Source organism: Malaclemys terrapin, chromosome 1 (genome assembly GCF_027887155.1).
Source record: "Malaclemys terrapin pileata isolate rMalTer1 chromosome 1, rMalTer1.hap1, whole genome shotgun sequence".
Classification (NCBI taxonomy): domain Eukaryota; kingdom Metazoa; phylum Chordata; order Testudines; family Emydidae; genus Malaclemys; species Malaclemys terrapin.
This window is the reverse complement of record NC_071505.1, coordinates 14,527,660-14,540,661: the sequence shown is the minus strand read 5'-3', so window position 1 is coordinate 14,540,661 and position 13,002 is coordinate 14,527,660. Positions and strand designations below refer to the sequence as shown.

Genomic DNA, 13,002 nt, shown 5'->3' with positions numbered 1-13,002 from the left:
GAATTTGTTGGGAAGAGCAGTTTTTGTTAAGGAAACTGTGAGATCAGAAAGAGAATGTGGCTGCAGACAGAGTGAAGGAATTTAATGCAGCCTCACTTTACCCCAAATTGAAACAGGAAAGGACAGTGACAGACTAGTGCTTCCCAAATATTTTCTGAGTTGCATGCATTGGGAACCATAACAAATTCCCAGGACCGTTACAAACAAAACTGCTCTGGAACACATTCTTTTATCCAATAAAAGGTGAGAACATATTTGTGCTCCTGTCTCTGAACTATGGCAGCTCAAATATCAGAGGGGTAGCCGTGTTAGTCTGAATCTGTAAAAAGCAACAGAGGGTCCTGTGGCACCTTTAAGACTAATAGAAGTATTGGAGCATAAGCTTTCGTGGGTGAATGCCCACTTCATCAGACGCAAGTAATGGAAATTTCCAGAGGCAGGTATAAATCAGTATGGAGATAACGAGGTTAGTTCAATCAGGGAGGGTGAGGTGATCTGCTAGCAGTTGAGGTGTGAACACCAAGGGAGGAGAAACTGCTTCTCTAGTTGGATAGCCATTCACAGTCTCCGGCCGGTCGGGGAGAGCGGGGCCCCGGCCGGGCTCGCCGCCCTCCCCCCGGCGCTCCGGCCGGTCGGGGAGAGCGGAGCCGCGGTGGACTCGCCACCCTCCCCTGCCGCGCTCCCCGCTGGGGGGTGGGAGCCTTTTTTGCCACCTAAGGCAAAAAAGCCAGAGCCAGCCCTGCCAATACTTCTGTTAGTCTTAAAGGTGCCACAGGACCCTCTGTTGCTTATTGCAGCTCATACTCTTTTTGATGCAAAAATGATGTGGTACCAGTGGTTCTCAACCCATGGGCCATTTGTGGCCCAGTCAGCCCACAGCTGTGGTCCATGTGACATCCTCAGGGCTACACAGGTAGTATATATATTGTGTGGATACGGCACATATAACACATAGCTGCATATGTGGCCCACAATGTGAAACAGGTTGAGAACGTAGGATGTAGTATCAACAGCATTAAAAAATGTGTTGGCTATGTCTGCAACCAGTTCACCTTGTGCTTTGATCCTGCAGATAATTTAATGGTAATTATTATAATTACGAAAATACATTAGAATGAGAGGTATTATGCAAAGGTAAGATTATTATAATCATTACCCCAGTTGGTTTCCTCCTGTTTTGCTCTTTCTTCCCTTCTGATAGAGTTGCCAGTTTTAAGCCAGGGTCAGATTTAATGTGGTTATGGAGGGAGAGAGAGAGACCGAGCGAGAGCACAGGGCTGCAGGGAGATTTGAATGTCAGTAGACAATTTGCACAATCAGTACTTTACTGTGATTATCCATTAATATTTAATGTGAGGAAATTATAACTATTTTATTTAACTATTCTTCGCCAGCACACAGGAAGGACAACAAAGTTTCAGAAGCTCTGTAAATGTGGCCCTTTTTGTGAAGAGCAGGACTCTCTGCCAGTAAAAACTAGAAAACCATCATCAGCTAGTTGATTTTTAGATATTGCAGGCAGCTTGTACCCTGTATATTCTCAGGTCATGCCCAGATCCACAAAGAGATTTAGACTTTAAAGCACTGAGCATCATGGCACTTAGAAAATCAGAACACCACTGAAATCCATAAAAGTCAGCATAGTAGGGGAGCTCCCTAACCTTGTCAATGGGACATGAGGATTGTGTGAAGTCACGTCGCATAGGGGCATCATCTTTACAATCATGCCACGCAACCCCTGCCGGCCTGCCTTTGCTTGTGTAGCGTGTTCAAGGTCATGCCAAAGGGGGCAGTGTGGGGCACACTTAAAGATGGCACCCTCTGTCTGACACTGAACAAAACCACATCCAGTTTTGTCCCAGTACTGGATGGGGGACAAACCACCCAAAAAAAGAACTGTCCTGTTCAAAAGAATATGAATGACCTTCCTAAGGGGGAAAGGCACTGTGTGTGTAAAAAAAAAAAAAAAAAGGCATTACCTGTTTCAAAGTCACTAACTACGCAGAAGCAAGTGATCTTGAATGCTTATAGATCCATGCTCTAACAGATAAAGCACAAGATAGGATGTCACAGTTTCAGGGTAATTGCACCTTTAACCCCCTCTTTGTGGTCAACTCCAGGAATGCCCTCTCAGGTTCCTGGCCCCTAGTTGTCGCCTCTCTTTGGGTGAGGACCCATGTCCCTCTGTCTTCAGACCAGGGATTTAGGTTGATTTGTTCAACAAGTTTGACTAACTCAATGCTACTCCTGGGGGAATTCTGTGCCACTGCTCATGCGCAGAATTCATATGTCCCACGGAGTTTTATTTTTTTCTGCAGAAAATACTGCCCCAGAAGTGCTGCAGTTCCACCTTTCGCCCACCAGAGACCATTGTGGCGCCAGAACAGCTAACAGCATGAATACAGCAGGCTGTTCTGGTGCCACAGTGGCTTCTGGTGGGTAAAGGGCAGAACTGCAGAACTTCTGGGACAGAATGCATTTTCTGTGGGGGGAAAAAATTGTGTGTGTGCAGTGGCACAAAATTCCCCCAGGAGTAAAAGTTCATCACAGCACCTGACCCATGGAGCCAGGTTAGGACAGAGTGGGGCACATGGGGCTACTTGGGGGGTCACAGATTGGGGTTGAGAATGGTTAGTGGGGGAGGACAGACTGGGGTGTGGGCTCAGGAGCTAGTGGAGTGACAGCATTGAGCCAGGGACTGAATGTGATTGGGGGTGCATGGCCATATGGGGATGGGGAAGGAGGCTGCAGGGAACTGTCGGGATGGAGAGTGCGGGGACTGGGGCAGATGTGCCTGACTGAATGGGAGAGGCTTGGCATCAGCCAGGGTCTGCATGGGGGAGGCTCCCCAACTCCCTAACGATCCTGCCCCTCTCCCCCAAAAACCTGTTCCATACTTCTCCCACTCCCAGCCAACAACCCTACAGGTTCACTCCAGGGTCCTTGCCTCTCCCTCACCTCCTCCGTTACCCCTGACACTCCCAAGCCTTTGCACTGCTTCTGACGGGTGCAGGAAATACAATTCTATATTGTAATTTAAATGAATTACTCAAAGTTCTGTATGAATACGCCTAGTAAGGAATCTATTTGTCAAAAGAAAATTACCAGAATCTTTTTTTTTTTTTGGTCTGTATTGTTACAGACAGACTTGCTGACAAATATTTTGAAATAAATTTCCAAAATAATCGAAACTGGCATGATTATATTGTGTTATTTTGACAAATAAAATATGCAAAAAAAATGTTTGGTGCAGAATTCCCCCAGAAGTATCATAGAATATCAGGGTTGGAAGGGACCTCAGGAGGTCGTCTAGTCCAACCCCCTGCTCAAAGCAGGACTAATCCCCAACGAAAACATCCCAGCCAGGGCTTTGTCAAGCCTGACCTTAAAAACCTCTAAGGAAGGAGATTCCACCACCTCCCTAGGTAACCCATTCCAGTGCTTCACAACCCTCCTAGTGAAAAAGTTTTTCCTAATATCCAACCTAAACCTCCCCCACTGTAACTTGAGATCATTACTCCTTGTTCTGTCATCTGCTACCACTGAGAACAGTCTAGATCCATCCACTTTGGAACCCCTTAACAGGTGGTTGAAAGCAGCTATCAGATCCCCCCCTCATTCTTCTCTTCTGCAGACTAAATAATCCCAGTTCCCTCAACCTCTCCTCATAAGTTATGTGCTCCAGCCCCCTAATCATTTTTGTTGCCCTCTGCTGGACTCTTTCCAATTTTTCCACATCCTTCTTGTAGTGTGGGGCACAAAACTGGACACAGTACTCCAGATGAGGCCTCACCAATGCCAAATAGAGGGGAATGATCATGTCCCTCGATCTGCTGGCAATGCTCTGAATTATACAGTCCAAAATGCCGTTAGCCTTCTTGACAACAAGGGCACACTGTTGACTCATATCAAGCTTCTTGTCCACTGTAACCCCAAGTCCTTTTCTGCAGAACCACTGCCTAGCCACTCGGTTCTTAGTCTGTACCAGTGCATGGGATTCTTCCGTCCTAAGTGCAAGACTCTGCACTTGTCCTTGCTGAACCTCATCAGATTTTTTTTGGCCCAATCCTCTAATTTGTCTAGGTCCCGCTGTATCCCTACCCTCCAGCATATCTACCACTCCTCCCAGTTTAGTGTCATCTGCAAACTTACTGAGGGTGCAATCCATGCCATCCTCCAGATCGTTAATGAAGATATTGAACAAAACCGACCCCAGGACCAATCCTTGGGGCACTCCGCTTGATACTGGCTGCCAACTAGACATGGAGCCATTGATACTACCCGTTGAGCCCGATAATCTAGCCAGCTTTCTATCCACCTTATAGTCCATTCATCCAGCCCATACTTCTTTAACTTGCTGGCAAGAATACTGTGGGAGACCGTATCAAAAGCTTTGCTAAAATCAAGGAATAAGACGTCTCATCATAGAAGGCAATTAGGTTAGTCAGGCATGACTAGCCCTTGGTGAATCCATGCTGACTGTTCCTGATCACTTTCCTCTAAGTGCTTCAAAATTGATTCCTTGAGGACCTGCTCCATGACTTTTCCAGGGACTGAGGTGAGGCTGACTGGCCTGTAGTTCCCCGGATCCTCCTCCTTCCCTTTTTTAAAGATGGGCACTACATTAGCCTTTTTCCAGTCCTCCCCCGATTGCCATGAGTTTTCAAAGATAATGGCCAATGGCTCTGCAATCACATCTGCCAACTCTTTTAGCACCCTCGGATGCAGTGCATCCGCCCCCCTGGACTTGTGCTCATCCAACTTTTTTAAACAGTCCTAAACCACTTCTTTCTCCACAGAAGGCTGGTCACGTCCTCTCCATACTGGGCTGCCCAGTGCAGTAGTCTGGGAACTGACCTTGTTCGTGAAGACAGAGGTAAAAAAGCATTGAGTACATTAGCTTTTTCCACATCCTCTGTTACTAGGTTGCCTCCCCCATTCAGTAAGGGGCCCACACTTTCCTTCACCTTTTTCTTGTTGCTAACATACCTGTAGAAACCCTTCTTGTTACTCCTAACATCCCTTGCTAGCTGCAATTCCAAGTGTGATTTGGCCTTCCTGATTTCACTCCTGCATGCCTGAGCAATATTTTTATACTCCTCCCTGGTCATTTGTTCAATCTTCCACTTCTTGTAAGCATCTTTTTTTGTGTTTGAAATCCTTGCTGATCTTACTGTTAAGCCAAGCTGGTCGCCTGCCATATTTACTATTCTTTCTACACATCAGGATGGTTGTTCCTGCAACCTTAGTAAGGATTCTTTAAAATACAGCCAGCTCTCCTGGACTCCTTTCCCCTCATGTTAGTCTCGCAGGGGATCCTGCCCATCAGTTCCCTGAGGGAGTCAAAGTCTGCTTTTCTGAAGTCCAGGGTCCGTATTCTGCTGCTCTCCTTCCTTCCCTGTGTCAGGATCCTGAACTCGACCATCTCATGGTCACTGCCTCCCAGGTTCCCATCCACTTTTGCTTCCTCTACTAATTCTTCCCAGTTTGTCAGCAGCAGGTCAAGAAGAGCTCTGCCCCTATTTGGTTCCTTCAGCACTTGCACCAGGAAATTGTCCCCTTTCCAAAAACTTCCTGGATTGTCTGTGCACTGCTGTATTGCTCTCCCAGCAGATATTGGGGTGATTGAAGTCCCCCATGAGAACCAGGGCCTGTGATCTAGTAACTTCTGTAGTTGCCAGAAGAAAGGCTCGTCCAGCTCATCCCCCTGGTCTGGTGGTCTATAGCAGACTCCCACTACAACATCACCCTTGTTGCTCACACTTCTAAACTTAATCCAGAGACTCTCAGGTTTTTCTGCAGTTTCATACTGGAACTCTGAGCAGTCATACTGATCTCTTACATACAATGCAACTCCCCCACCTTTTCTGCCCTGCCTGTCCTTCCTGAACAGTTTATATCCATCCATGACAGTACTCCAGTCATGTGAGTCACCCCACCAAGCCTCTGTTATTCCATTCACATAATAATGCCTTGACTGTGCCAGGACTTCCAGTTCTCCCTGCTTGTTTCCCAGGCTTCTTACATTTGTGTATAGGCACTTAAGGTAACTCACTGATCGTTCTGCTTTCTCAGTATGAGGCAGGAGTCCTCCCCTCTTGTGTTCTCCTGCTCATGCTTCCTCCTGGTATCCCACTTCCCCAGGGCTTTGGTCTCCTTCCCCAGGTGTACAGCACCTACAGTTTCACCTTTTTTTCTCCAGGGAAAATGATATTGACGAACCAAATCTTCCTTTATTTAAGGACAAATGCAGTCAGAGAAAACATCTAAAACAATAACAGTCTAAACACTTTATGAAGAGCCTTCCACCCACTGGCAGTGGGTGAACCAGCTGTTGGGGGAGGGTAGCACCCAGCCCCTCCCCTTCTGCCGGATGCCCTGCCACTTGGCCTCTCCTTCTTCCCCCAATACCTTTGGGAGCCCAGAACATCCACACCACAGCCCCTGGGCTCCCTGCCCCAGTTCTGGGCCGCCCAAGCACCTCCAGCCCCTGAGCTCTGGGCGACCCCCCCAAAGGGCCCCCCAGCCCCAGGGCTCCGGGTGTCCGGGCGGCGTGGCTGTAGTGCCCCCAGCTTTCCCAGCCCTGGAGCTCTGGGCAGATTCCCAACTCCAGCCCCAGAGCCACAGGCGGCTGGGGGGGGGGGGCGCAGTTCCAGCGTCCCAAGCACTGGGTGGGCAGCACAGCCATGGCCCTAGTGCCAGTCCCCCTGAGTCCCAGTGGCACACTGGCACGCCCCAGCCCCAGCCAACCTGGGCTACTACAGAAGAGTGGGAAGGAATTGCACTGCGGGAAAGGGCCTGGGGGCAGAGTGTGGGTGGGGCCACGCCAGGCTGTTTGGGGAGGCACAGCCTCCCCCAGCCTATGATACCCACCACCCATGTTCCCACCAACCATCAGTTCTATGGGGACCCTGACAGGCTCCAGTCTTTTCAACACTTCAGCAAGATGGGGTCCCTCTTCGAACAAGATTAAGAAACTAGAACAATCCACATAGCACAAATTAACGGTATTAAAATGTGGCTAATAGTCCTGTGACGTTACTGACATAACCTGTGACCGTATAAATCATTGTTGCAACCATTATTATATATTGTTTGCAGGTTGTCATGTAAGGTGCCTATGGAAAGGTTATAATTTGCTGATTATGATTATGCTATTTGTATGGGTGTATCATTTTTGTAGTTGAAGTTATGAATATTGGCTATGTACTTGTATATCAATGTGTTTTGATTCTAAGTAGCCTCAGTGAAGCATTTGGTCATCTTCTTGAGAAGGGATTATTCTCAGCAAGTGCCCAACCAAGAAACACTTAGCTGACAATGAACTTTGGGAGACGCCAATCCATATCTGAACTAACATGTAAACAATGGCATTGGCCTGTAAAGAACTGAGTCACGCATGGACATGTGGCTTTCCCATGTGACTCCAGACTCCATCTTGCTGCTGTGATCGTCCACAGGGCAGAGGATATAAAAGGCTGCTGCATCTCCTCCATTTTGTCTTCAATCCTGCTTCTTACTTCTGGAGGAACCTTGCTACAAACTTGCATCTGAAGAAGTGAGGTTCTTACCCACGAAAGCTTATGCTCCCAATACTTCTGTTAGTCTTAAAGGTGCCACAGGACCTTCTGTTGCTTGCTACAAACTGAAGCTCTCAACAAAGGACTGAATGACCCATCCCAGCTGTGGATGTATTTCAGGGACTTAATTTGAACCTGCAGTTTATTCCATCACTCTATAAGCCTGAACCAAGAACTTTGCCATTATTGTATGTAATTGATTCCATTTAACCAATTCTAGCTCTCATAATATTCTTTCTTTTTATGAATAAACCTTTAGACTCTAAAGGATAGGCAACAGCGTGATTTGTGGGTAAGATCTAACTTGTATACTGACCTGGGTCTGGGGCTTGATCCTTTGGGATTGGGAGAACCTTTTTCTTTTACTGGGGTATTGGTTTTCATAACCATTCATCCCCATAACGAGTGGCACTGGTGGTGATACTGGGAAACTGGAGTGTCTAAGGGAATTGCTTGTATGACTTATGGTTAGCCAGTGGGGTAAAACCAAAGTCCTCTCTGTCTGGCTGATTTGGTGTGCCTTAAAGTTGGAAAAACCTCAGGCTTGGGCTATAACTGCCCTGAATTGGGCTATAATTTGTCCTGAATTGGTACTCTCAGTTGTGTCTCACCAAAGGCAGCATCGTTACAGGTCCTCAAAATGGAATTGTAAATGGGGAATCATCATTGAGTAAGTATATTTATTTTTATTGTGGCGTCCCCCAGGGACTGGTTCTTGGCCTCCACCCAGAGTGCTGGCTTTGCAGCTCCCATTGGCCAGGAACCATGGCCAATGGGAGCTGCAGGGGCGGTGCCTGCAGGTGAAAGCAGTGCACAGAGCTGCCTGCCCACACTTCTGCCTAGCAGCTGAGCGAGGGGGATATCACCACTTCCGGGGAGCCCCCCAGGTAAATACCCCATCCCATGCCCCAACCCCTTGCCCCCTCCCAGATCCAAACTCCGATGGGTGGGGGTGGGGAGGCATGATGGCCCAAGACTGCCCACTAGCGGCCGGTATGACTGGTGCAGGGGCTGCCTGAGCCAACCCTGAGCCAGGCGCACCGGCCGCTGCAGAAGTCATGGAGGTCACAGAAAGTCACGGAATCCATGACAAACTTGTAGCCTTAATTATCGGTTAACCATTTAATGTTTTACATCCCTACCAGCAATGTGGTTCTTATGTTCTCCAGCGGCTTATATATGCCATTCTTGTAAATACACCCCCCCAAAATATTAGTTTTTTTTTTTTTTTGCAACTGCATCACATTGTTGACATATTGAATTTGTGATCTGCTAAAAACCGCAGATCCCTTTCAGCAGTACTACCACCTTGCCAGTTATTCTCCGTTCTGTAGTTGTGCATTTGAAGTGTGAGGGCACATCATGCTCCACAGATGTCACTGAGGTGTGCCATGAATGTAATCGTAGTGCACTGTGCCACCCACGGTGTGCTTGATGTGACATGAGCATCCCAAGAGGGCATCACACATGACATATGATAGGAGACCAGGCCACACCACAACCTCATCACATGTTGCTATGACATTATAGGATGCAATGTGATGTCATCCCAAAAAACAAGTCATGTGTCACGTCATAACATGGTGACATCACTGCTTAGAGCCACAGGTGGGCTGGTGTCCCTGGGCTACGGAGGAGCAGTGTTCCCTACGCTGCAGGATGGAGGCCGGATCCCAACACCTGTCCCCCACCCCCACAGGCTACTTCCGCCTTCACAACCTCCTGCTCCTAGTAACCAGACTCAGAGCAGCACGGGCTGGCTCGCTGCCTGCCGTAAGGACCCCACACCAGCCCGGGGCTGCCCCCCGCGCTGCCTGATACGTACCTGTCTGCAGCCGCCACTCGCCAACCAAGCTGTTGGGGGCGCGACGGAGCGGCTAGACCGGAGCTCTACTCGCTTCCTCCCCCTGCAGCCAGGAGAGGGCTGAGCCGCCCCTCCTCGGCGAAGTGTTTCCAGGCAGGCGGCGCGACGGGCAGTCCGGGGTCCTCTGCGGGCAAGGGGAGGGGGCAGAAGCTGGTGGTGGAGTAGGGGCTAGAGGAGTCCGAGCCGATGTTTACACCGGGCAGAGGTAACCGCCCCCGCCGGCCTGAGGGCGGGGGAGAGGGGCCGCGGCGGCAGGGAGGGGCGGGGCAGGCTTTTGGGGGTGGGGGGCTCCTAGGAGTGGGGCCGGGGCAGAGAGAGGGCGGCCTGCGGGGACATCCGGGACGGGGCAGGGCTGGAGGGGAACGGGGCTACCTGGAGTAGAGCGGCTAGGGGGCGGGGTGGGATCTGGGGAGGGGGCCGGGGTGGGACCTGGGGAGGGTCCTGGGGGCAGGGCGGGGAGAGAAGAGGAGATCGGGCTTCAGCGTGGGGAGAGTTGAGGGCGGGGAAGGGCCTGGTGGGCGTGGAGAGGTCACAGGGCAGAGAGGGGCCGTGAGCGGGAGGGAGCTCGCTGGGGGCGGCGGGATGTGCGAGGGGAAGTTGTCTTCCGGGGTTTCCCCTGGGGGAAGGGAGGGGGGAACTGTTGGGGAAGGGGTGGGTGGAGTGTGGGGCCGAGGAGAGTAAGATGAGGCCAGGGGGCAAAAGGGCTTGGCGTGCTAAGGGGGTGAGGAGGTGGAGGGAGAGAAGTGGTGAGGTGCCAGGCGGGCAAGTGGAGGGGGGGGGAGGCTTGGTATTTGAAGGGGTAGACAAAGGAGGGGGCGCTCAGTTGAACAATGATGTTCGGTGGGGATTGGTTTGTGTGTGACATTTAGAGCAGGTGAGAGGGTTGGTTGTTTACTTTTGTGTGAAAAGATGTTTTATTTCCACCTAGTGACTGTTTTTTAGGCCTTTTCTTTTTTGTTCACCCTAGCAAAGGAGGCCCAGCTGTAAAATTAGGACAGCAAAAACTTTTTTTAATAAGGTAGGCAGAATAGAAAGTAAAACTCAGTCACGAACGTTAGATCAAACTCACCTCTTTCGTGCTTGTGTTTAATTATGAATTTTTCCCTCCCTCCATCTCTTGTGGTTTGTTTTGTGGGTTTGAGTTTAGGTTTGACTGGGTGATTGTGGCGTTTCACTGATGCAGCTCATTTGGATTATTCTTGAAACTTGTTTAATTCTGACAATTTGTACAGCTGTTATGGAATATTTATCATATTGGTCAGAGTTTGCAGTTTGCATTTTTAAGTATCTTATCAAAATGGGCCTAATTTATATAAATAATTCCTCAATTTGCTTAGCCAGCATTTTATAGAATACCTGGACAAGAACTTGCAATGGGAACCTTCATATGACTAATATGTAACTTCCCATACCAGCACAGAGAGATTTGGGCAAAAAAAAAATTTCTAATCAAACACCAAATCTAGTCTTTAGTATTGTACATTTATATATTGACTTTCATTCCTGGATTTCATAGTGCTTACAAACATAAGTTAATGAAGCATCAAAACACCACTATTATTGTATACCCATTTTGCAGATGGAGAAAAACTAAGTACAGAAGGGTGGGTGCTGAGCTTTCAACTTTTAAGGTGGCTGCATTAATTATGCTATATGTATATATTTTCTATAACTCTTTGGGATCCTTCAAGATTATATTGCTTTTATAAGTATTTTCTGCTAAGCATTGTCTGTGTACTATTTTAAAAAAAGCTGGGGCTGGACTCCTGTATATCTTATAAGTTCCCCAGATGTCCTAGAACTGACAGTCTTTGTACTCTGAACTATTGTGAGTACAACTATATCAAGTTTTCACATATCAGGCTTGTTACAAAGAAATAAAAATTCAGAAACAAATCAAGAAAATTCCCAAACAAAACTTAAGATTGTGTTAAGGGAGGAAACAAATTAATTAAAAACATTAGAAAGTTGTACAATATTTAACAAAACCGAACATTTGGAAGTGATCACACTACAAGGCTATAATTTCAAAACCCCTATATGTCACTACAGAGCACCCCAGTAAAGTTTTCAACACCTTCCTTAACTCTGATCTTTCTCTTTACCCCCATCTTTTTGTATCCAACTTTTAGTTATGAGCCACAGGTTTCTACTATATACTGGGTTATAAACTGTTAATGCCTGTTTCCCCAATACATACTCAAATGAGTGGTTGGATATCAGTTTCTTTATCATTTACATAGTATGGTCAAAACCTCACATTTTTCATATAGCCCTCGTGAGCCATACTAGATCTTCATCGGCATGCATCCGACGAAGTGGGCATTTACCCACGAAAGCTTATGCTCCAATACATCTGTTAGTCTTAAAGGTGCCACAGGACTCTCTGTTGCTTTATACTAGACCTTGTCTTTGTTCACCACATTATGAATTGTATACCTTTCCTTATCCTGTTCATTTATCCAGTGTGGGCCAGCTATAGATTAGAGATCAAAATTCTCAGTATGAGCCTTAATATACAGGCTGCATACCTGCAAAGATGAGACATTCCTTTGCAAAAGACAGTCCTGAATTTCTCCCTGATCTTGATGTAAGTTAGCAGGGTGGGTGCAAATTATGACTCTTCCGCAAATGACCATGCTACTGTAATTTATATGTGCAACAGGGGATGCTTAAATTTTTTTTTTCAAGCAGCAGCTAGTGGGCGAGCAAAGGTAATGGTCACAGTGTTAGAGTATTATAACAAATATCTAGGGTCTTTCCAGCATTTATTTTTTTGACCTAACAGACTTTTAATTTCTTGTCTCTCAGATGTTTGTGTTTAACTTTAACTCCAGGTTTACTAACTTTCAGCAATCTTTTTTGTGCTAAAATTACAACATAAATTGCCTAGGGAGGTTGTGGAATCTCCACCATAGGAGATTTTTAAGAGCAGATTAGACATAACTGTCCGGGGTGGTGTAGATAATACTTAGTCCTGCCATGAATGCAGGGGACTGGACTAGGTAACCTCTCAAAGTCTCTTCCAGTCCTATGATTCTATGATTTTAATAAAGGTCATTTTAAATTTATAGATATGTTTCCTTTAACTTTTTTCCAACAAAGCTTTTTATTTAGTGGTATCATCAGGAAGAACACAACTTTATCAAGTTCAATTGTTAAAGAGAATCCAGTGGAATATTAAAATGGATTGAATCTCATTGGTGGGGACATTAAGCTGACTTTAATATGGAAGAGCATTCAATTTTAAACCCCTTCTCTCCCCCCCCCCAAAAAAAAAAAAAAAAAAAAAAACTTGAGTAGCTTTCTTGGATTGATATGGGCTCCATTATATGCCATTTGTAAGCTTGGACCGCTAAATGTTACTTTTGAACTTGGGGCAAAATGTTTAGAGGAGCTGATCTTGCAACTGGATGCATCTAGACCCCAAATACCTACATATAACCTATCTCCATGGATCCAGTTGCAGGATCTGGCCTTTAGTATGTTGCTTTTTAAATGTACTGACTTAACAAAAAATCTATTTTAAGTCAATTCTAATTAAACCAAAAAGTCAAA

At 46.9% G+C, this 13,002-nt stretch overlaps 1 protein-coding gene across 6 annotated transcripts in view; it reads left to right on the top strand.

Annotated features, from left to right (window-relative positions):
- The first annotated feature begins 9,573 nt into the window (after positions 1-9,573).
- The window catches only part of UPF2 (UPF2 regulator of nonsense mediated mRNA decay), a 121,268-nt gene continuing 117,839 nt past the window's right edge, over positions 9,574-13,002 (top strand). For 3 of the 6 annotated variants that reach the window (XM_054016491.1, XM_054016497.1, XM_054016505.1), the window contains exon 1: positions 9,575-9,649. The gene's annotated coding sequence lies outside the window, so the exon portion shown is untranslated. Of the gene's footprint in view, positions 9,650-10,298; positions 10,319-10,411; positions 10,463-13,002 lie in introns of those variants that run through there. The other 3 variants (XM_054016480.1, XM_054016472.1, XM_054016486.1) reach the window with 3 other exon arrangements.